The following is a 24,122-nucleotide window of genomic DNA, read 5'->3' as shown; positions in this document are numbered from 1 at the left end:
ATCATTGAAGAATAGGTGGCCTCAGTACATTTTCTCATACCATAATTGACTCTAAAAAATATTATGATTGGGACACCATGAGAGTTGGTGCCCGGATTGGGACACCATGAAAAATTTAACTCTAAAAAATATCACGATTGGGATACCATGAGAGTCTATGTCCGGATTGGGAGACCATTATAAATAAACCCACTACCCCCTGTAATGGATTTTATTACTCCTACCACTTGAGTGTCGTTGTCTTGTTGAGGGACACGGTGGTGGACACTTTAGAGCAATGTCGAGAGACACACTACCTATAGAAGATGGAGTGTGCCCTACATCCAGCATTAGGATTGGAGTATGGAGCAATGTCTTACCGACTAGGAGTGATTTTTATTCTCACTTATATTATGCTATCAGGGCCTCATGGAATGGCACAACATCGTGAGGGGGAGTGTTGGAAAACGAAGGCATATTGGAAGAAGTGTCATTTTATACAAAAAGATTATATACATCATTTGTAGTAAGTTAGGAGATCATGTTGTTCTCTCACCCTCAGCTTGAGGGGGAGTGTTGGAAGATAGGCCCAAGCCCACATGACCAAGGGAGGCCCACATATCCTAGAGTATTATAAGATGGATCACACAACCAAGGAAGGCCCACAAGATGGGCCTAAGAACATAGGAAGTAGGACCCACCATGATTACCACAAGTTGGTATCCTAATCACATAAGTTGGAAGATCAAGAAGGACTCACAAAGACATCTTTATCTTATGGTCACGTCTTAGAAGAGTTCTAGTTTGAGTTATGTTTTTCTTTTATCTATATTGATTTATTTAATTATGCTAGGACTTATTTTCAAGTGTTAGTGTTTGGGTGTAATTGGTACAAAGGAAGTTTTATTGTAATTGGACTCTACTACCGTCCTCTATTATATATAGAGGTTCATGTACTCTAATTATAATAAGTTAATGAAGTCTATGAAGTATTTATCTTTTCCATAAATTCAACAATAACAAAATTTGTGTTTCATCATCGTCTATCCCCTGTTTGTTGTCAAGTTTTGTCTGCTATTTCCTCCATACCTGTTCCACAATTCTATCAGGAGGCTCTCAAACATCCAAGGTGGAAGGCAGCTATGGATGAAGAAATGAAACCCTTTTATGAAAATCAGACATGGACTATAGTCCCACTTCCATTAGATAAGAAACCTTTCAATTGCAAATGGGTGTTTACTGTGAAACACAATCTGGATGGGTTCATAGCTCAGTTGAAAGCTCGTCTTATTGCTAAAGGCTATTTACAATGTTATGACATTAATTATGAAGAAACCTTCTCTCCAGTGGCCAAATTGAATTCGGTACATATGTTATTATCTCTGGCAGCTAACTCTTCCTGGTAGTATCAACTTGATGTAAAAAATGTTTTTCTTAATGGGGATATCATGGAGGAAATTTATATGCAGAAACCACCTGAGTATGTGGTTGAGGGGGAGTCCGTATGTCGATTACAAAAAATATCTTTATGGTCTGAAATAGTCGCCTTGTGCATGGTTTGAAAATTTTAACCAAGCACTCATATGGACCGGATTTCACTGATGCTCTCAAGAACACTCTGTATTTATTAAAGACACACCAAAGGGCAAGGTGTTTCTAGTTGTATATGTTGATGACATTATTATAACCGGCAGTGATCCCGAGGGCATCTAGAAGACAAAAGAATGGATATGTGCTGAATTCAAGACAAAGGATCTCGGACTGCTCAAATATTTTTTGGGCATTGAAGTACTACAATCCAGACATGGAATCATATTATATCAAAGGAAGTATGTCCTTGACCTACTGGAGGAGACCAGAATGCTGGGATGCAAACCAACAGAAACTCCCATGGACTCGAACACAAAATTAGGTGTAGGTACCGGAGAAGAGGTAGATGTCGGCAAATCTCAAAGATTGGTGGGAAGAGTCATTTACCTCTACGTAATGAGGTCAAATATTTCATATGCAATCAGTGTGGTAAGTCAATATATGCACAATCCACAACTCAACCATTGGCAAGCAGTAGAACGGATATTACGATATCTCAAAGGAGCACTAGGAAGAGGGCTTCTCTACAAAAATCATGGACACTTCAACATCGAAGGTTTTTCAGATGTAGACTAGGCTGGATCGCCGGATGATAGGAAATCTACTTCAGGATATTGTACGATGGTTGGAGGAAACTTGGTTAGATGGAGGAGCAAGAAACATAATGTAGTTGCATGATCTAGTGCAGAAGTAGAGTACATAGCCATGGCACACACAGTCAATGGACTCCTATGAATCAAATTTCTTCTTACTGAACTGGGATTTTACAAAGAAGCTCCTATGACCCTATATTGCGATAATCAGGCTGCAATACACATAACATCTAATCCAGTCTTCCATGAGAGAATAAATCATATAGAAATAGACTACCACTTCATACGAGAAAAATTCACTGCAGGCATCTTATCTCTTAAGCATGTATCTTCACAGAATTAGGTTTCAAACATTCTCACCAAACCAGTCACTCATAAAAATTTGTCCACCCTATACAACAAGTTAGGCATCTATGATGTTTTGTCACCCCCAGCTTGAGGGGGTGTTACAATGTGGGACCCACCATAGCTACACTAGCTGGTGCGATCCACCATGAGATCAAGAGATGTCAACAAGGGCCCTCATACAAGTTGGCTATTATGGTCCTGGGGTTAAGTACCTATGCCTTTCACTCCCAACGGGCCGCTCTTTTGGGTAGTATTGGATAGGTGCTTAACATTTGGTATCAGAGCAAGGGCTACATCCCGCGTTCGAGTCCCCACATGCGCAGGGTGACCGCACTCATCTGGCGTTGGGCAATAAGCGATTATGGGATCCTGACCCGGCTCTCGTTGCTGTGTTATTGCCGCCGTGGTCATCAGCTCAGGCGGGCGGGTTGTACTATTATTGTCCTAGGGTTAAGTACCTATGTTTTCGCTCCTAACAGGCCGATCTTTTGGGTAGTTTTGGCTAGGTGCTTAACATTGGCTCGAGCTAAGAGTAAGGAACATGAGCTGGAATTAAATGGAAGATTTGAGGATCAAGTGGGACCCCAAAGATACCACGAGCTGGTATCTCCATCAACATGAGCTGGATGATCATGTGGGACCCACAAAGATAAGACCACAAGCTGGCTATCTATCTTGTTTCGCATGCTTAAAGAAGAGTTAGAAGTTGAGTTAAATTAGTCTCTTAAATAGATAACGTAATATTATCATGATAGGCTTAACATAGAGAGTTCTTGTTGGAACGTAATTAGGAGTCCTAAGATTACTTGTACATGGACTTTATCACCTCCTCAACTATAAAAAGAGGTGATTGTAACTCAGAAATCAAGCAAGCAAGTCTCTTAGTTCTCTTCTCTCATGTGAAGCTCTCTCTCCAAACCTCTTCTATTTTTGCCTTCTTCTCTCTCAACCCAAGAATCTTTCTTGTTTTTCTCTTATTTCTTTCTCTCTCCCCTTGCTTAAGGTATTATTCATGGGGATGTAAATTAAACAAATATTTCCTGAAAAAATGTGCTAACATGGCCTTCTGGTTTTAGAAAGTAATTTGTTTTAGCATCAATTGCCTTACCTCAAAATTTTCCTAGTAACAATTTTTCAGCTTAAAAAGTGTTTCCTAGAAACATAAGGCAATAATAGTACCTGGAGACATATTCTTACTAGAAATACTTTTCAATGTCTCCTAAATAAAGGAACTAACAAGACCTTAGATTTATAGAAAGTAATTTGTTTCAGCAAAAACTATCTTACAACAAAATTTTCTAGGTAAGAATTTTTAGCTTGAATAGTGTTTCCAAGAAACATGAGACATTAATGGACCCTGGACACATATTTTTACTAGAAATACATTCCCGAAGTTTCCTAAAAAAGGCAGTAACAAGGCCTTAATGATGTAAAAAGTTATTTGTTTTAGAAAAAAATTTCCTTACACCAAAATTTTCTTGATAAGAATTATCAACAATAAAAGTGATTTCTAGAAAAAATGAGGCACTAATGGTCCACAGACATGTATTTTTACTAGAAATACCTTTCCAAAATTTCCTTAAAAAATGGCATTAACAAGGCTTTATAGTAGTAAAATGTCATTTTTTCTGGACAAAAAGCCTTATCACAAAATTTTCCTAGTAAGAATTTTCAGCATGAAATGTGTTTCATGGAAGTTTCATGGAAATATGAGGCACTGACAGTCCAAGGAGACTTATTTTTATTAGAAATAATTTTCCAATGTTTCCTAAAAAATACACTAACAAGGTCTTATAGTTGCATAAAGCAATTTTTTTGGCAAAAATTGCTTTACCAAAAAAGATTGTTGGTAAGAATTTTCTGTTAGTGTATCAATGCCCACCTCTCTCAAGTTACCATTAATGTAATGTATTCACTAGCCCCCAAGTATGAGGAGTGCCAATGTCGATAGTGAGTAATTAGTTAACGGTTCCAGCTTAGATGCTGATGAGGTCAAATTGTGATCGCAATGGTTACTTGTGAAGAAACTGTAAAACGGATAGTAGGGTTCAGGGCGTCAGCCCCGACGGGGGTCTAAGAGGGCTGACCCCACGGTATGCACGTGTCACGATTGCATCACCAAGTACCAACGTGGAGGGCAGCTAGATGGCTTGCTCTACAAGCTTCCTAGATGGTGTGCTCTACAAGCTTCCTAGATGGCTTGCTCTACAAGCTTCATAGATGGCTTGCTCTACAAGCTTCCTACATGAAAAACACTTATAAATAGAGGTGTTCTTCAGCAGCATTGGAATCCAGAAAATGAGAGCTATTCCTTCTTCATTACTCTGTTTTATTGTTTAGTTTCTTCTTGTAATTTCCGTTCAGTCCAGAAACCATTGAAGCTCTTCTAGAGCGTGTGGTGGGACGAAGTTTCTTATCGTATTTGTAATAGATCAGTGTTGGCTTTCTTCTTGATTGCTATTTAGATGTTCCTGGGCTGAGCTTACTTTGTTTTACATGGTATCAGAGATCTAGGGGACTCTTAACAACAATCATCTGTCGAAAAGCACAACATCATGACTGATCTTAAGCCTAGTAGCTCTACTGCTAGCTCTAGTTCTGTACTAGCAATAGGTATTCGTCCCCCAGCTTTCACAGAAGGAAAACTTGATGGCACAAGCTATCTCCTGTGGAAGTTCAAAATCACTACGATTTTGGACTCCTATGAACTTCTTGATATAGTTCTGGGAGTTGATGCTAAACCTGTTGTTGTCACCAATGGTGAAAAGATCACTCCTGCTAATCCTTAGCTCATCAAAGATTGGAGAAGGAAGAATGCTGATGCACTTTGTGCAATTGTCACAAGTATTCAAGATTCTGTCCTCACCCTGATTCAACATACTTCGAAGGCGAATGAAACATGGAACATACTGAAAAATCAGTATGAAACAAGGAACCAGACTCATATCCAAAATCTGGAAAATCAACTTGCTGCTGAAAGATTAAGTGAAGATGAGGCCGCAGAGTCTTTTATTACTAGGATGAAAAACCTACGTGATAAAATGGCTTCTGTTGGTATAGCCAAGTCAACAGAGGAACTTGCTTGAAGATGTATTCGAGTATTGCCGCAAAAATTTGACGGCCTCGTGACAGCACTCAATACACAAGTTCGTGATCCTCCGTTGACCTTTGAAGATTTCTCTGCCTTATTGATGGAGGAGGAGATGAGGCTAAAAGGCAGAGACAATCAGTCTGACTCTGCCTTCACAGCAAAAGCAAAGGTTAGCAATGAAACAAAGAAGAAACCAAAGAGTAAGAAGTTCTTTGGATCGTGTTATTACTATAACAAGAAGGGCCATGCTGTCAAAGATTGTAGAACACGAATCCACGATGAGAAGAACGACACGGTGAAACAAAACTGGAAGAACAGAGAATCTGCAAATTCTGCAAAAATTGAGCTTCCTCTGTTCACTGTCACAGAGGAATCATGCTCTAGTGCTCATGTACAACAAAAGAGTACATGGGTGTTAGATTTTGGAGCTTCCCGACACATGACCAGCAAGAAAGAATTATACAATTCTTTAAATCCTCTACAACAACCAATGAACGTGGTGGTCAGAAATAATGCGAGATGTCCTGTAGAAGGGATAGGCACCATATCCATTAAGTCTGATGATGGAGAAAGTAAGAAGATAGCAGATGTTCTACTTGTTCCCCAAATCTCAAGAAACCTGTTGTCCGTAGCTGCAATTACAAACAAAGATTTGGAGGTACGGTTCAAGAAAAATGAATCTCTTATTCTTGATAAATATGAGAACATAGTTGCAAGAGGTATCCGCAGGGATAACCTTTATGAAATCAACTCACTTTCTGCTATTGTTGATGCCAAAAATAGTCAACTTTGGCATGAAAGATTCGGACACATTTCCTTTCATATGTTGAAGGAAATGCAGAAGAAAAATATGGTGACAGATTTGCCTTCAATTGATGTAATTGAAGAACCTTGTGAAGCTTGTATGCTGGGCAAGCAACAAAGAAAGTCATTCCCAAAGAGAGTCAGAACAAATCAAAGGCTCCTTTAGAGTTGGTACATGCTGATCTCTGTGGGAAAATGACTACGATGGCGTTAGGAGGATCTTTCTACTTTATGCTGTTAGTCGACGATTACAATAGAAAGATGTGGGTGAACTTCCTTCGGGACAAGGCTGATGCTCTTGCAAAATTCAAGGTGTGGCATAAGCAAGTGACAAATGAGAACGCAGCAACTGTGAAGAAGTTTTGTACAGATCGTGGGGGGGAATTCTGTTCTGCTGAATTCTCTAGCTACTGTAATTCAGTTGGCATCAAACGCCAACTTACTGCTCCACATACACCAGAACAAAATGGTGTAGTTGAACGTCGAAATCGAACGGTGGTGGAAATGGCTCGGTGCATGATAACAGGTGTTGGGCTACCAGATATGTTCTGGGGAGAAGCAATAAATACAGCAGTATATGTCCTAAATCGATGCTCCACAAAAGCATTGAATGAAAAGACTCTAAATGAGGCTTACTCAGGTATGAAACCTTCTGTGTCTCATTTAAGAAAATTTGGGTGTGAGTGTTTTGTACATATTCCCAAAGAAAAAAGAAATAAATTAGATGACAAGAGCAAGAAATGTATCTTCTTGGGTTATAGTGAAGAGTCTAAAGCATATAGACTTTATGATGTAGAGGCCAAGAAGTTAGTCATAAGCCGAGACGTTGTGTTTAATGAGCGACCACTCTCAATGGAGGATAATGATCCTGCCATTTTGTCACCAACCGATGAAGTAACTCACCAAGTGCCTACTGAACAGCCAGTAAGTGATGAAGAAGATGTTTCTGTTAAAAAAGAACAACAAGCCAACCAAGTGCACCCCCATGGAAGCCACAACCAAAGTGGGCTTTGATGACAGAACTCCAGAAGTTGAAGATAAAAGCCCTTGTCCTGATGGGCTTAGACGATCAAAGAGAATAGAGGAGCAGAACAAAGCAGGACAACAACTTTTGAACATGGCTTTGATGACTCAAATCATCAAGAAGGTAAAAGAACCAGTAAGTGTGGAGGAAGTCATGTCAGATCCAAAATGGAGAGCTGCAATGCAAACAGAGTATTATAGTATCATAAAGAATGATACTTGGGAGATTGTTGACAAACCTCCTAACCGAAAGATCGTTGGCAGCAAATGGATTTGGAAAACAAAGTACAAGGCTGACGGTACTCTTGAAAAATACAAAGCACGCCTTGTTGCTCAGGGATTCTCACAAATTGAAGGTTTTGATGTTGATGAGACCTTCGCTCCAACAGCAAAGATGACAACAATTCGGGAAGTTCTTGCATCTTCTGCTCATTACGGGTGGACGGTACATGAAATGGATGTAAAGTCTGCCTTTCTAAATGGGAAACTTGAGGAAGAAGTCTACGTGCCACAACCACAAGGCTTTGAACTACCAAATGCAGAGGAGAAGGTATGTAAATTAAAAAAGGCCTTGTATGGTGTAAAGCAGGCACCACGAGCCTGGTACAAACGTATCGACACTTTCTTTTTGGAGGGCAGGTTCTGTAGAAGCAAATCTGAAGCAAACTTATATGTTCTTTGTGAACATGAGAAAAGAGTCATTGTAGTACTCTATGTAGATGACCTGGTAATCACTGGTGACCATGAAGACAACATTGTGAAGACTCGGGAATGGTTGGCCAAGAGTTCGACATGACAGACTTGGGCCTTCTTCATTACTGTTTGGGAATTGAGGTATGACAAAAATCTTATCATATCTTTATTTCTCAGGAACGTTATGCTCGAGAACTATTATCTACTTTTGGCATGACCGAAAGTAATCCAGTAGTCACCCCAATGGAAGTGAATACCAAGCTGTCAATCAATGACTCCTCTAAAAAGGTTGACAACAAGCTCTATAGAAAATTAGTTGGAAGTTTAATCTTCCTTTGTAACACAAGACCTCACATTAGCTATGGTGTGGGAGTGCTCAATCATTTTTCTAACAATCCAAGAAAAACGCACTGGCAAGCTGAAATGCGAATCCTCAAATATCTCAAAGGTACTTTAACTTTTGGAGTATCTTACACAAGAGGAGATATTTTATTTGGATATTGTGACTCAGATTGGGCTAGAGATCTTGACACGAGGAAATCCGTTACTGGCTACGGATTCTTGTTTGGAAGTGGTATCATCTCATGGGTTAGTAAGAAGCAACAAATAGTTGCACTGTCATCAATCGAAGTAGAGTATAAAGCTACTTGTGTAGCAGCCTGTGAAGTTGTGTGGCTACGACGCATCTTGACCGATATAGGTATTCCTTTGACTGAGTCAACTACCTTAAATTGTGACAGTCGAAGTTGCATAGCTATGGCGAAGAACCCAGTGTTCCATGCTAGAACTAAACACATAGAAATTCAGTATCACTATGTAAGAGAACTGATTGAAGAGGAGACCATATACATGGAGTACTGCCCTATAGAAGACAACCATGCAGACATTTTTACCAAAGCACTAGGGAGTGCTCAGATGAACAAGCATCTTCGTGGCTTGGGCGTTGGCCCAAGAACATAGTCCAACAGAGGTGAACATTGAGGGGGGGTGGGGGGTGTTAGCCCACCTCTCTCAAGTTACCGTTAATGTAATGTATTCACTGGCCCCCAAGTATGAGGAGCGCCAATGTCGATAGTGAGTAATTAGTTAACGGTTCCAACTTAGATGCTGATGAGGTCAAATTGTGACCGCAATTGTTACTTGTGAAGAAACTGTAAAACAGATAGTAGGGTTCGGGGCGTGAGCCCCGACGGGGGTCTGAGGGGGATGACCCCACTGTATGCACGTGTCACGATTGCATCACCAAGTGCCAACGTGGAGGACAGCTAGATGGCTTGTTCTACAAGCTTCCTAGATGGCTTGCTCTACAAGCTTCCTAGATGGTGTGCTCTACAAGTTTCCAACATGAAAAACACTTATAAATAGAGGTGTTCTTCAGCAGCATTGGAATCCAAAAAATGAAAGCTATTCCTTCTTCATTACTCTATTTTATTGTTTAGTTTCTTCTTGTAATTTATGTTCAGTCCAGAAACCATTGAAGCTCTTCTAGAGCATATGGTGGGACGAAGTTTCTTATCGTATTTGTAATAGATTAGTGTTGGCTTTCTTCTTGATTGTTGTTTAGATGTTCCTGGGCTGAGCTTACTCTGTTTTACATTTTCTGGTAGAAAAGTGTTTCCAGAAAACATGAGGCACTAATGGTCCTTGGAGATGTATTTTTACTAGAAATACTTTTCCAAAATTTCTTGAAAAAAAAAATCTCTAACAAAACCTTATAGTTGTAGAAAATAATTTGTTTCAGGAAAGTTATCCAAGTAACAATTTTCTGCCTCAAAAGTGTTTTCTAGGAAACATGACACACTAATGGCTCATGGAGATGTATTTTTACCAGAAATACTTTTCCAACATTTCTTGAAAAAAAAAAATCTAACAAAACCTTATAATTGTAGAAAATAATTTGTTTCAGGAAAGTTATCCAAGTAAGAATTTTCTGCCTCACAAGTTTTTTCTAGGAAACATGACACACTAATGGCTCATGGAGATGTATCTTTACAAGAAATACTTTCCCAATGTTTCATGAAAAAATGCACTAACAAGGTCATATAGTTGTAGAAAGTATTTTGTTTCAGCAAAATTTTTCTAGTAAGAATTTTCTGCTTGAAAAGTGTTTCCAGGAAACATGAGGCACTAATGGCCCCTGGAGATATATTTTTACTACAAATACATTTCTAGTGTTTCCAAAAAAAATCCACTAACAAGGCCTTATAGTTGTAGTAAGTAATTTGTTTCATAAAAAAAATATCTTTACCACAAAATTTGTCAGGTAAGAATTTTCAACTTGAAAAATATTTCTAGGAAACATGAGGCAATAATGGTCCCAAGGGTCATATTTTTCCAATCTTCCTAAGAAAATGCACTAACAAGGCCTTATAGTTGTAAAAAGTAATTTGTTTTAGCAAAAATTGTTTTCCCACAACAGTTTCTTGGTAAGAATTTTTAGCTAAAAACTTTTTGCCAAGAAACATGAGGCACTAATGGTCCCTCGAGACGTATTTTTACTAAAAATACTTTTTGAATATTTTCTGAAAAATTGCACTAACTAGGCATTGTGGTTGAAGAAAGTAATTTGTTTTCGCAAAAAAAGCCTTACATCAAAATTTTCCTTGTATGAATTTTCAGCTAGAAAAGTGATTCTAGGAAATATGAGGCACTAATGGTCCCTAGACATGAAATTTTACAAGAAATTCTTTTCCATCGTTTCCTGAAAAAATGTACTAACAAGGCCTTGTAGTTGTTAAAAGTAATTTGTTTAAGCAAAAAATTCCTTAAAACAAAAATTTTTGACAAGAAAAGTTATTCATGAAAACTTGAGGCTTTAATGGTCCTGGACATGATTTTTTTTTTCTAGAAATAATTTTCCAGCTTTTTCTTAAAAATTCATTAAGAAGCCTTTATAGCAGTAAAAATTAATTTTTTTCAACAAAATTTGCCTTTTACAACATTTTCCTAGTAAGAATTTTCAGCTTGAAATGTGATGAAAATATGAGGCACTGATGGTCCATGGAGATGATTTTTTAGTAGAAATACTTTTCCAGCGTTTGCTAAAAAAATACACTAACAAGGTCATATAATTGCAAAAAGCAATTTTTTTGGCAAAAATTGCTTTACCAAAAAAAGAATTTTGGTAAGAATTTTTGGTAGAAAAGTTTTTCTAGAAAACATGAGGCACTAGTGGTCCTTGTAGACGTATTTTTACTAGAAATACTTTTCCAACATTTCCTACAAACAAATCACTAACAAAGCCTTATAGATATAGAACATAATTTGTTTCAGCAAAGTTTTCCAAGTGAGAATTTTCTGCCTGAAATGTGTTTTCCAGAAAATAAGATGCACTAATGGTCCATGTATACGTATTTTTACTAAAAATATTTTCCCAATGTTTCTAGAGAAAATGCACTAACATGGTCATATAGTTGTTGAAAAAAATTAGTTTCAACCAAAATTTTCTTGTTTGAATTTTCAGCTTGAAAAGTGCTTCCAGGAAACATGAGTCACTAATGGTCCCTAGGAATGTATTTTCACTATAAATAAATTTCTTAGGTTTCCAAAAAATGCACAAACAAGGCCTTATAGTTTAAGAAAGTAATTTATTACATAAAAAAAATCCTTACCACCAGAAATTCCATGGTAAGAATTTTCAACATGAAAAATGTTTCTTGGAAACATGAGGCAGCAATGGTCCCAAGGGTCATATTTTCACTAGTAATATTTTTCCAACATTCCTAAAAAAATCCAGTAACAAGGCCTTATAATTGTAGAAAGTAATTAGTTTCTAAAAAAACTGCTTTACCATAATAATTTCCTGGTATTAATTTTTAGCTAAAAAAGTTTTTCAAGGAAACATGAAGCACTAATGGTCCCTTGAGACATATTTTTACTAAAAATACTTTTCAAAAATTTTCTAAAAAAATGAACTAACAAGGCATTGTGGTTGTAGAAAGTAATTTGTTTTCGAAAAAATCCTTTCAAAAATTCCCTGGTAAGAATTTTAAGCTAAAAAGGTGTTTTTAGGAATGTGGCACTAATGCTCCCTAGAAATTTAATTTTACAAGAAATAATTTTCCAATGTTTCCTAAAAAATATGAACTAACAAAGCCTTGTAGTTGTTAAAAGTTATTTATTTCTACAAAAATTGCCTTACAACAAAATTTTCATAATAAGAATTTTCAGCTTGAATAGAGTTTCTAGGCAACATAAGGCACTAATGGATTCTGGAGAAGTATTTTCACTAGAAATACATTTCCAAAGTTTCCTCAAAAAGGCAGTAACAAGGCCTTAATGATGTAAAAAGTAATTTCTTTTATAAAACATTTTGATACACCAAAATTTTCCAGGTAAGAATTTTAAACAAGAAATGTGATTCCTGGAAACATGAGGCACTAATGGTCCCTGGACACATATTCTAATTAGAAATACTTTTCCAATGTTTCTAGAAAAAAGGCATTAACAAGGCTTAAAAGTAGTAAAATATAAATTTTCCAGGAAAAATTGCCTTATTACAAAATTTCCCTCATAATTTTTTTCAATTTGAAAGGTTTTTCATGGAAATATGAGGCACTAACGGTCCATTGAGATGTATTTTCAGTAGAAATACTTTTCCAAAGTTTCCTAAAAAATACATAACAAGGCCTCAAAGTTGTAGAAAGAAATTTGTTCCAGCAAAAAATGTATTACCAAAAAAGATTCTTGGTAAGAATTTTCAATTAGAAAAGTGTTTTCAGAAAACATGAAGCATTAATGGTCCTTGGAGATTTACTTTTACTGGAAATACTTTTCCAATGTTTCCTAAAAAAATCACTTTCAAAACCTCCTAGTTATAGAAAGAATTTGTTTCAACAATGTTTTCCAAGTAAGAATTTTCTACATGAAAAGTGTTTTCCATGAAACATGAGGCACTAATAGTTCATGGAGACGTACTTTTACAAGAAATACTTTCCCAACATTTCTTGAAAAAATGCACTAACAAGGTCATATAGTTGTAGAAAGTAATTTTGTTTAAGAAAAAAATTTCTAGTAAGAATTTTCATCTTGAAAAGTGTTTCCAGGAAATATGAGGCACTAATAGTCCCTGTAGACATATTTTTCCAAGAAATACATTTCCAGCATTTCCAAAACAAATGCACTTACAAGGCCTTATAGTTGTAGAAGGTAATTTGTTTCATAAAAAAATATCCTTATCACAAAATTTCCCTAATATGAATTTGCAACTTGAAAAATGTTTCTAGGAAACATGAGGTAGTAATGGTCTCAAGGGTCATATTTTTACTAGAAATATTTTTTCAACATTCCTAAAAAAATGCAATAACAAGGCCTTATAGTTGTAGGAAGTAATTTGTTTTAGAAAAAAAATGTTTTACCAAAATAGTTTCCTGGTAAGAATTATCAGCTAGAAAATTTTATCCAAAAAACATGGGGCACTAATGGTCCCTCTAGACAAATTTTTACTAAAAATAATTTTTGAACATTTTCTTAAAAAATACAAAAAAGAGGGCTTGTTGTTGTAGAAACTATTTTTTTTTCGCAAAAATTGCCTTACCTCGAATTTTCTTGGCAAGAATTTTCAGCTAGGAAAGTTTTTCTAGGGAATATGAGGCACTAATAGTCCCTAGGGAAGTAATTTTACTAGAAATACTAACACGGCCTTATAGTTGTTAAAAGTAATTTATTTCAGCAAAAGTTGCTTGTTGGAAGATAGGGCTCAAGATCACATGACCAAGGAAGGCCAACATATCTAAGAGTATTATAAGATGCGCCAAATGACCAAAGAAGGCCCACAAGATGGGCCCAAGCCCATAAGAAGTAAGACCCACAATGATTACCATGAGCTGGCATCCTTATCGCATCAATTGGAAGATGGCATCCTTATCGCATCAATTGGAAGATCAAGGACTCAAAAAAGTATCTTTATCTAATGGTCACGTCCTACAAGAGTTTAGTTTGAGTTAGGTTTGTCTTTTATCTATATTGAGTTATTTAATTATGCTAGGACTTATCTTTAAGTGTTAGAGTTTGGGTGTAATTGAGACAATTAATACTATTGTAATTGGACTCTACCACCTTTCTCTATTATAAATAGAGGTTCATGTACTTTGATTATAATAATTCCATGAATTTTTTTCTTTTCCATAAATTCAAAATGGTATCAGAGCAGGTACTATGAGTTGACTTGGTCAAGCCACTGAGATAATGAGATCCTTTTCTCTAAAACCTAAACCCTAAGTCTAGGTTCGTAGTTATTTTTTTGAGTCCCTACACGCATAGTTTGCTTTGGGTTTTTTAAATTTATACGGAGTTTTGAATATTGGAAATTATATATTGACTGAAATATATTTGAGTCTACTTTCCAAAGAAAAATAATTTGTTCCAATTGAAGTTATCTACAGACAGATATATATATTTGAATGAGCGAAAGTCAGATTGCAAAAAGTTTCGAGGAGTAGCAGCAATCTTCAAATTTCGAGGTATTTTTTGCTATCAAGAACTAGACTTTATAAAGAAAAATATATATAAAAAAATATCTGTAAGTCTATTCATTTACGTATTCAACCAATTTTTTTATCTGAGCTACAAAGAGAAATCGATATTTGAAGCAGCAAAAGTCAGATTGAAAAAGAGCTTCGAGCGGCAATAGAAAGCCTCAACTTCCAAGGTATTTTATGCTATCAAGAAAGAGACTTTATATAGATAATTATATATGGAACGTAAGTATATTTTCTTACCTATTCAACCAATTCTCGGTATGATTTTTGTATAAGGAGATATTTATCTTGGAAGAGATAGTGGTCATTCTAGAAAAGCAAGAGAAACGGTACTTTGTTCGGCCAGTTGACAGAGACTGAAATATATCAGATTATTTATCTTCTGATAATTATATTTTATGAATTCATTGTACTTGGATGAAAGGTATATAAGTCTACTTTTAGAAGGAGAAAATTTCATGTCAATCTGATCTATATTTAAAGAAATATTCGCATTGGAAGAATCAAAGGTCATGTTGTTATTCTATTGTAATGAAAAATCCAAATCTATGCCAATTGTTTTGTGACACTTTTTGAGTTGATATATTAGAAAAATATCTCACTTCTGCCTGGTTTGAGGGCTTATTTATATATCTCTGTTATTTGGGCTTATTGCTACATCTATGATATTTGGTTCAAGCTGGAATCACTGCCATTACCTCCTAGCTTGAGGGGGAGAAGTACAAGAAGTACAAGAAAGAGGTATTTTATTCCATATATTGTGGATGACATTATGTGATCAATATATTCAAGAAAATGGGAGCACAAAAGATGAAGCTTCTGCATCTAAGAAAAAATATTTATATCGAATTATGATTATTTCATGGGTCCTTCTACAAGGTTTATTATTTTGGTTAATGTTGTATGTGTTGGAAGATGGTCGTGTTATATTCACTTGCAACTATTATATCTCTTTGGGGACATTATTATTGAAGAAGAGGTGGCCTCATATCATCATTATTTTACCCCGTAAAAAATATCAAAATTATTTGTGGTTTGGAGTCCATGATAGAGGAACTTCATTTCCGTCAAAAAGATCAAAATTATTTGTCGTTGGGAGTCCATGATGTAGGAACGTCATCCTTGTCAAAAATATCAAAATTATTTGTGGTTGGGAGTCCATGATGGAGGAACTTCATCTCCATCAAAAATATCAAAATTATTTGTGGTTGGAAGTCCATGATGGAGGAACTTCATCCTGTCAAAAATATCGAAATTATTTGTGGTTGGAAGTCAATGACGGAGGAACTTATTATTGCATCTATGTTATCCCCCCCCCCCCCCCCCCTTTCTCTCGAATTGGCTAGTTGTGTCTCAAGGAAGAGAGCACCAGCGTGAACGGAAGTATTGGAAGATTGGAAGACTGCCATTTTATACAAAAAGATCGTATCCATCATTTGCAACAAGCTGGGAGTTCTTGATGTTCTCTCACCCTCAACTTGAATGGGAGTGTTGGAAGATAGGGCACAAGACCACACGACCAAGAAAGGCCCACGTATCTAAGAGTATTATAAGATGGGCCAAACGACCAAAGAACGCCAACAAGATGGGCCCAAGCCCATAAGAAGTAGGAACCACAATGATTACCATGAGCTGGCATCCTTTTCACATTAGTTGGAAGATTAAGAAGGACTCAAGAAAGTCTCTTTATCTAATTGCCACGCCCTACAAGAGTTTTGGTTTGAGTTAGGTTTGTCTTTTAACTATATTGAGTTATTTAATTATGCTAGAACTTGTCTTTAAGTGTTAGAGTTTGGGTATAATTGGGAGAAAGGTAGTTTTATTGTAATTAGACTCTACTACCTTCCTCTATTATAAATAGAGGTTCATGTACTTTGATTATAATAAGTCAATGAAGTTTTTCTCTTTTCCATAAATTCAACATTGCCTTACAACAAAATTTTCCTAGTAAGATTTTTCAGCTTGACAAGTGTTTCCAGAAAACATGAGGCAATAATGCCCCCTGGAGATGCATTTTTACTAGAAATACGTTTTCAAAGTTTCCTAAAAAGGCACAAGGCCTTAATGATGTAAAAAGTTATTTTTTTATGAAAAAATTGCCTTACACCAAAATTTTGCAAGTAAGAATTTTCAAAAGTGATTCCTGGAAACATGAGGCACTAATGGTCCCTGGACACGTATTTTTATTAGAAATAATTTTCCAATGTTTATTGAAAAAAGGCATTAACATGGCCTTATAGTAGTAAAATGTAATTTTTTTCAGCAAAAAATGTCTTATCACAAAATTTTCATGGTAAGAATTATTTAGCTTGAAAAGTGTTTCATGGAAATATGAGGCAGTCACGGTCCATGGAGATGTATTTTTAGAAAAAATACATTTTGATCATTTATTTTAAAAATGCACTAAAAATTCCTTATAGTTGCATAAATTAATTTGTTTCAGCAAAAAATGCTTAACCAAATATGATCCCTGGAGAGAATTTTCAGGTTGAAAAGTGTTTCCAAAAAATATCAGGTACTAATGGTCCTTGCAAACATATTTTTACTAAAAATACTTTTCCAACATTTCCTGAGAAAAAAAATCACTAACAAAACCATATAGTTATAGAAAGTAATTTATTTTAGCAAAGTTTTCCTAGAAAGAATTTTCTTCCAGAAAAGTATTTTTTTGGAAACATGAGTAACTTATGGTCCATGGAGACGTATTTTTACTAAAAATAGTTTGCCAGTGTTTCCTGAAAAAAATGCACTACTAGGTCATTTAGTTTTAGAAAATAATTTGTTTCAACAAAGTTTTTCTTGTAAGAATTTTCGGCTTGAAAAGTGTTTCCAGGAAACATGAGGCACTAATGGTGTTTGGAGACGTATTTTTACTAAAAATATATTTCCAGCATGTCCAAAAAAATTCCCTAATAAGGCCTTATAGTTGTATAAAGTAATTTGTTTTATAAAAAAATATCCTTACCACAAAATTTCCCTGGTAATAATTTTCAACAAGAAAATTTTTTCTAGGAAACATGAGGCAGTAATGGTCCCAACAATCGTATTTTTACTTGACATACCTTTCCAACGTTTCCTTAAAAATGCATTAACATGGCCTTATAATTGTAGAAAGTAAATTGTTTTAGCAAAAATTGCTTTACCACAATAGTTTACTGGTAAGAATTTTTAGCAAGAAAATTTTTTTCCAGGAAACATGATCACAACATATTTATACTAAAAATAATTTTCAAATATTTCTTTTAAAAAATTCACTAATAAGGCCATATCGTTGTAGAAAGTAATTTGTTTTATCAAAAATTGACTTTCCTCAAAATTTTCTTGATAACAATTTTCCATTTCAAAAGTGTTTCTTGGAAACATAAGGCACTAATTGTGCTTGGAGACGTATTTTTACTAGAAATACTTTTCTAATGTCTCCTCAATAAAGGCACAAAAAGGACCTTATAGTTGTAGAAAGTAATTTGTTTCATCAAAAATTGCCTTACAACAAAATTTTCCAGGTAAGAATTTTACTCTTGAATAGCTTTTCCCAGAAACATGAGGCACTAATGGACCATGGAGCCATATTTTTACAAGAAATAAATTTCCAAAGTTTCCTAGAAAAAGGCAATAACAAGGCCTTAATGATGTAAAAAGTTATTTGTTTCTGATAAAATTTCCTTACACCAAAATTTGGTTGTAATAATTTTCAAAGTGAAAAGTGATTCTTGGAATCATGAGGCACTAATGGTCCCTGGATATGTATTTTTACTAGAAATACGTTTTCAATTTTACTGAAAAAAGGCATTAACAAGGCTTTATAGTAGTAAAATGTAATTTTTTCTGCAAAAATTGCCTTTTTACAAAATTTTCTTGGTAAGAATTTTCAACTTGAAAAGTGTTCCATAGAAATGTGAGGCATTGAAGGTTCATGGAGACATATTTTTTTTAGAAATACTTTCCAACGGCTCCTAAACAAATACACTAATGAGGCCATATTGTTGCGAGAAGCAATTTTTTTGACAAAAAATGATTTACCAAAAAGGATTCTTGGAAAGAATTTTCAGGTAGAAAAGTGTTTCCAGAAAACATGAAGCATTGTGGACCTTGGAGACATATTTTTTCTAGAAATACTTTTCCAACGTTTCTTTAAAAAAAAACTAACAAATCCTTATAGTTATAGAAAATAATTTGTTTTAGCAAAGTTTTCCAAGTAGGAATTTTTCTGCCTAAAATTTTTTTTCCCGAAAACAAGAGGCACTAATGGTAGATGGAGATGTATTCTTACAAGAAATACTTTCACAAAGTTTCCTGAAAAAATGTACTAACAAGGTCATATAGTTGTAGAAAGTAATTTGTTTCAGCAAAAATTTTCTAGTAAAAATTTTCAACTTGAAAAACTGTTTCCAGGAGATATGAGGCATGAATGGCTCCTAGAGATGTATTTTTACTTGAACAACATTTCCAGCTTTTCCAAAAAAATGCACTACCAAGGCCTTATAGTTGTAGAAAGTAATTTGTTTCTAAAAAATATCCTTACCAAAAAAATTCCCAGGTAAGAATTTTCAACTTGAAAAACGTTTCTAGGAAACATGATGCATTAATGGTCCCAAAGGTCATATTTTTATTCAATTTAATTTTCCAACGTTCCTAAATAAATGCACTAACAAGGCGATATAGTTGTAGAAAGTAATTTGTTTCAACAAAAAAAATTTTACCACAATAGTTTTCTGGTAAGAATTTTCAGCTAGAAATTTTTTTGAAGGAAACATGAGGTCCCTCGAGAGGTATTTTTACTAAAAATACTTTTCGAAAAATTTCTGAAAAAATGCACTAACAAGTCCTTGTTGTTGAGGGGGATATAGGATGACATTTATATGCATCAACCACCTGGGTAAGTGGTTAAGGGGGAGTCTGTACGTCGACTACAAAAATCTCTTTATGGTCTCAAACCATGCACGAGGTGACCGTTTGGGACCATAACGATATTTTTGTAGTTGACATACGGACTCCCCATCAACCACATACCCAGGTGGTTGCTGCATATATATGTCCTCCTTTATATCCCATTCAGACCATTTTTTTGCATCAAGTTGATAGACTTGCCAGGAAGAGTTAGCCGCAAGAGATAAAAACAAACATACTTAGTATAATTTAGCCACTGGAGACAAGGTTTCTTCATAATCAATGCCATTACATCATGTATAGCCTTTAGCAACAAGGCAATCTTTTAACCGAGCCAAAAACCCATCCGGATTGTGTTTCACAGTAAATACCTATTTGCAACCGACGAGTTTCTTATATGAAGGAAGGGGGACTAAAGCCCATGTCTGATTTTCATAAAGGGCCTACATTTCTTCATCCATAGCCGCCTTCCACCGTGGATGTTAGAGAGCCTCATGATAGGACTGTGGTACAAGTACGGAGGAAATAACCAATAGAAATTGACAACAAATAGGGGATAAATGATGATGAGACACAAAATTTGTTATTGGATGAGAAGTAGGCATGGTGCAGCTCTTTCCTAACTGCAATAGGATGAGTATCATATTTTGGGCCAAAATTAATCGAAGAAATGGACTTACCTCGGTAGGATCTAACAACTCAGCAGGTGTGGTGTCAGCCAGTGTTTCTGGGGGCTAAGTAGTTTCTGCAACATGGGGCACAACCAATCGAGGAGAACCTGGTACTGAAGATAAACCTGGAGGAGCATTATCAGAATAATATAGAGATTCTTCAAAAAAAATGACATCCCTAGACACAAGTAAACGCTGAAGAGAGGTATTATAGCAAATATAACACTTTTGTGTGTGAGAGTATCCTAAGAAGATACACTTCACAAATTTGGCATCAATTTTACTATGTTTATCAGAGAAAATATGGACAAAACATTGATAGCCGAAGACTCTCAAGGGCAGTGAAAAAGGATCATCATCAGGTAATAATAGAGAGTAAGGAGATTTTTTACCAAGAATGGAAGAGGGTAACCGGTTTATAAGAAAACATGCGGTAAGAACTGCATGAGGCCAATAAAAGTATGGAACTTGCATAACACATAGTAAACTATGAGCTACCTCAAGAATATGACGGCTCTTCCGTTCGGCTACACCATTTTGTTGAGGGGTGTAGGCCATTTTCTTGATAAAACGAGTCAAGATCTTTGGATGTGTCTTCTTTGGCATTATCTGACCGAAGGACTTTAATTTTCTGCCCAAACTGAGTGAGTACCATTGCATCAAAAGATTAAAATATCAATGGTATTTCAGAATGTTCTTTAAACAAAAATAACAAAGTGGTATGAGTGAAGTCATCAATGAATGTAATAAAATATTTCATTTGAGAAATGTTGGAGACACTCAAGGGTCCCCATACATCAGTATGAATTAACGAAAAGGAGAGACACTTTTAATTTTTGGACAAGGTGAGTATGTAGACCTTTGATGTTTACTCATTTGACATGCTTCACAATGAAGGTCAGACCACGCTTTAGGAAAAATATGATGAAGAGATTGGGCGGACGGATGTCCCAACCGGTTTTGCCATAACCTGGTCTCAGTGTCACGGGTGGATGCAGTATTTATTTGTGGCACATCAAGTTAGTAGAGCCCCACTTGTTCACAGCCTCCACCAATCACCTGCTTCATTGTAAGATCCTAAAACACACATGAAGTGGGTGAGAAAGTGATAGAGCAATTAAAATGTTTGGTGAGCCGACTAACTAATAAAAGATTCAAAGGGAAAGTAGGAACGAAAAGGATATCAGTGAGAGAAAGTGATGGTGTAACAGAAATGGATCCGTTCCTTTGAACTTTATTTTGTGAACCTTCAGCAATGGTAACAAACTTATGTGAAAGACATGGAGAAAGGGAGTATAGTAGATGTTTGTTACCTATAAGATTCTTGGAGGCTCCTGAGTCAATTATCAAGGATGAAGAGGAGGCAAAAAAACATACCTGAAGCGGTGGTGGCAGTGGTTGGTGAAGAAGTACTTGGGATGGACCCCATCATGGTTTTAATTTTCTAGAACAGTTCATAGTCTTCATAAGTAAGTGTATTCTTTGCAGTTGTTGTGGTAGACTGCTCTACTTTTGTATCACTCACTAATTCTTGGTTAACCTTATTCTCATTAGCTTTATAACATCTTTCATGAGAGTGGCCCAATCTACCACATATAGAGCATTCCTTCAGGTGAAAGCATGTTTCTCTAGTGTGGTCATATCCCTTACAATGGGTGCATTCCTTCCCATCTATTTGGTCAAAACTCGTTCGTCTACCTCTACATCTTCCACCTCTATAAAATTTACCTCTGCATTGGCCTTGGCCTTGGCCTTGGTCAAATGGTGTTCCCCTATGTCCAGAGTACATAGCGGATGGTATTTCAGTAGTAGAGGGAGAAGCATCTGGAATACGAAAAAATGTAGCACATACATCATCAAATGGAACTGCGGAAGAGCTAAGGTGAGTCTTAACAACTTCAAGATGCGGTTTAATGTTAGCAAGGCATATGGAAGTTATCAAGGCCTCTTCTATTTATCTTGGATAGAGATTGGTTGGGCAAGTTTCTATTCTTAAAGAAATCCTCTAAATCGAGCCAAATATTCATGTATAGTGTCCCCTTGTTTTGTGGTAAGCATCTGTTATAAAATATCTTATGGCCTTTGTAAGTTGTCGGCACTTGAATACAACTTGGCACATGTATCCCAAATTTTTTTATCCGTCTGTAGGTGAATGACATTATTGGAGATATGTTCTTCCATACTGTTGATATGCCAACTAATAACCAATGTATCCTTCTTTAACCATTTGGTATAGAATATAATATCTTTGATGGAAGACAAGGCTCAAGCCCACACGACCAAGGAAGGCCCACATATCTAAGAGTATTATAATATGGGCCAAATGACCAAAGAAGGCCCGTAAGATGGGCCCAAGCCCATAAGAAGTAGGACCCTCAATGATTACCATGAGCTGGCATCCTTATCACATCAGTTGGAAGATCAAGAGGGACTCAAGAAAGTATCTTTATCTAATGGTCACGTCCTAGAAGAGTTTTAGTTTGAGTTAGGTTTGTCTTTGATCTATATTGAGTTATTTAATTATGCTAGGACTTATCTTTAAGTGTTAGAGTTTGGGTGTAATTGGGACAAGGGTAGTTCTATTGTACTTGGACTCTACTACCTTTCTCTATTATAAATAGAGGTTTATGTACTCTGATTACAACAAGTTAATGAAGTCAATGAAGTATTTCTCTTTTTCATAAATTCAACATGGTTCAGAGCAGGTTCTGTGAGTTGACGTTGTCAACCCACTGAGGTAATGTGATCCTTTTCTCTAAACCCTAAACCGTAAGTCTAGGTTCATAGTTATATTTTTTTCAGTCCCTACACCCAAAATTTTTTTTGCATTTTCCACCTCTTTACTGAGATTTACATATGCAAAATATATATTGGCGAAAAGATATTTGAGTCTTCTTTTGAAATAAAAATATTCTTTCAAATCAGAGTTATTTACAGAGAGATATCAATATTTGAATGACCGAAGATCAGATTGAAAAAAGGTTTGAGCAACAACAGCAAGCTTCTGCTTCCGTGGTATTTTATGCTATCAAGAACTAGATTTGGATAAATATATAAAAAAAAAATATTTAAGTCTATTATTTTACCTATTCAACCAATTTTTTTATCTGATTTATCTACAAAGATAAATTGATATTTGAAGTAGCAAAGGTTTGATTGCAAAAGAGGTTCGAGCAGTAGCAGAAAGCTTCAATTTCTAAGGTATTTTTTTATATCAAGAAAGAGACTTTATTGGAGAATTATATATCAAAAGAAAGATACGTAAGTCTATTTTCTTAAATATTCAACCAATTCTCGCCATGTGTTTGTTTTAAGGAGATATTGATCTTGGAAGAGTCAATGCTTATTCTGTAAAAAAAGGAGAAACAATACTTAGTTCGGTAAGATGATAGAGACAGAAATCTATCAAATTATTTATCTGCTGATAATTATATTTTATGAAGAGAAGTTATACTTGGATTAAAGATATTTAATTATATTTTCATAAGAAGAAAATTTCATGTCAATCTGATCTATATTTAAATAAACATTCTCATTGGAAGAATCAAAGGCTATGCTGGTATTCTGTTGTATTGAAAAATCCAAATTTATGCCCATTTTTTGCGTCACTTTTTAATTTGATTTATTAAGAAAATATCTCACTTCTCCCTGGTTTGAGGGCTTATTTATACATCTCTATTTTTTTGGCTTATTGCTACATCTATGATATTTGGTTCAAGTTGGGATCACTGCCATTACCTCTCAGCTTGAGGGGGAGAAGTACAAGAAGTACAAGAAAAAGGTATTTTATTCCTTATGTTGTGGATGAGTTTATGTGACCAAAATATTCAAGAAAAGGGGAGCACAAAAGATGAAGCTTTTGCATCTAAGAAAAAATATTTATATCGGATTATGATTATTTCATGGGTCCTTCTACAAGGTTTATTATTTTGGCTCATGTTATATGTGTTGCAAGATGGTCGTG

This window comes from Aristolochia californica, unplaced genomic scaffold (genome assembly GCF_029961685.1).
Source record: "Aristolochia californica isolate CCGP_79_NKW_82.1479 unplaced genomic scaffold, dmAriCali1.0.hap1 SCAF_4, whole genome shotgun sequence".
NCBI lineage: Eukaryota > Viridiplantae > Streptophyta > Magnoliopsida > Piperales > Aristolochiaceae > Aristolochia > Aristolochia californica.
This window is presented reverse-complemented; position numbering follows the sequence as displayed.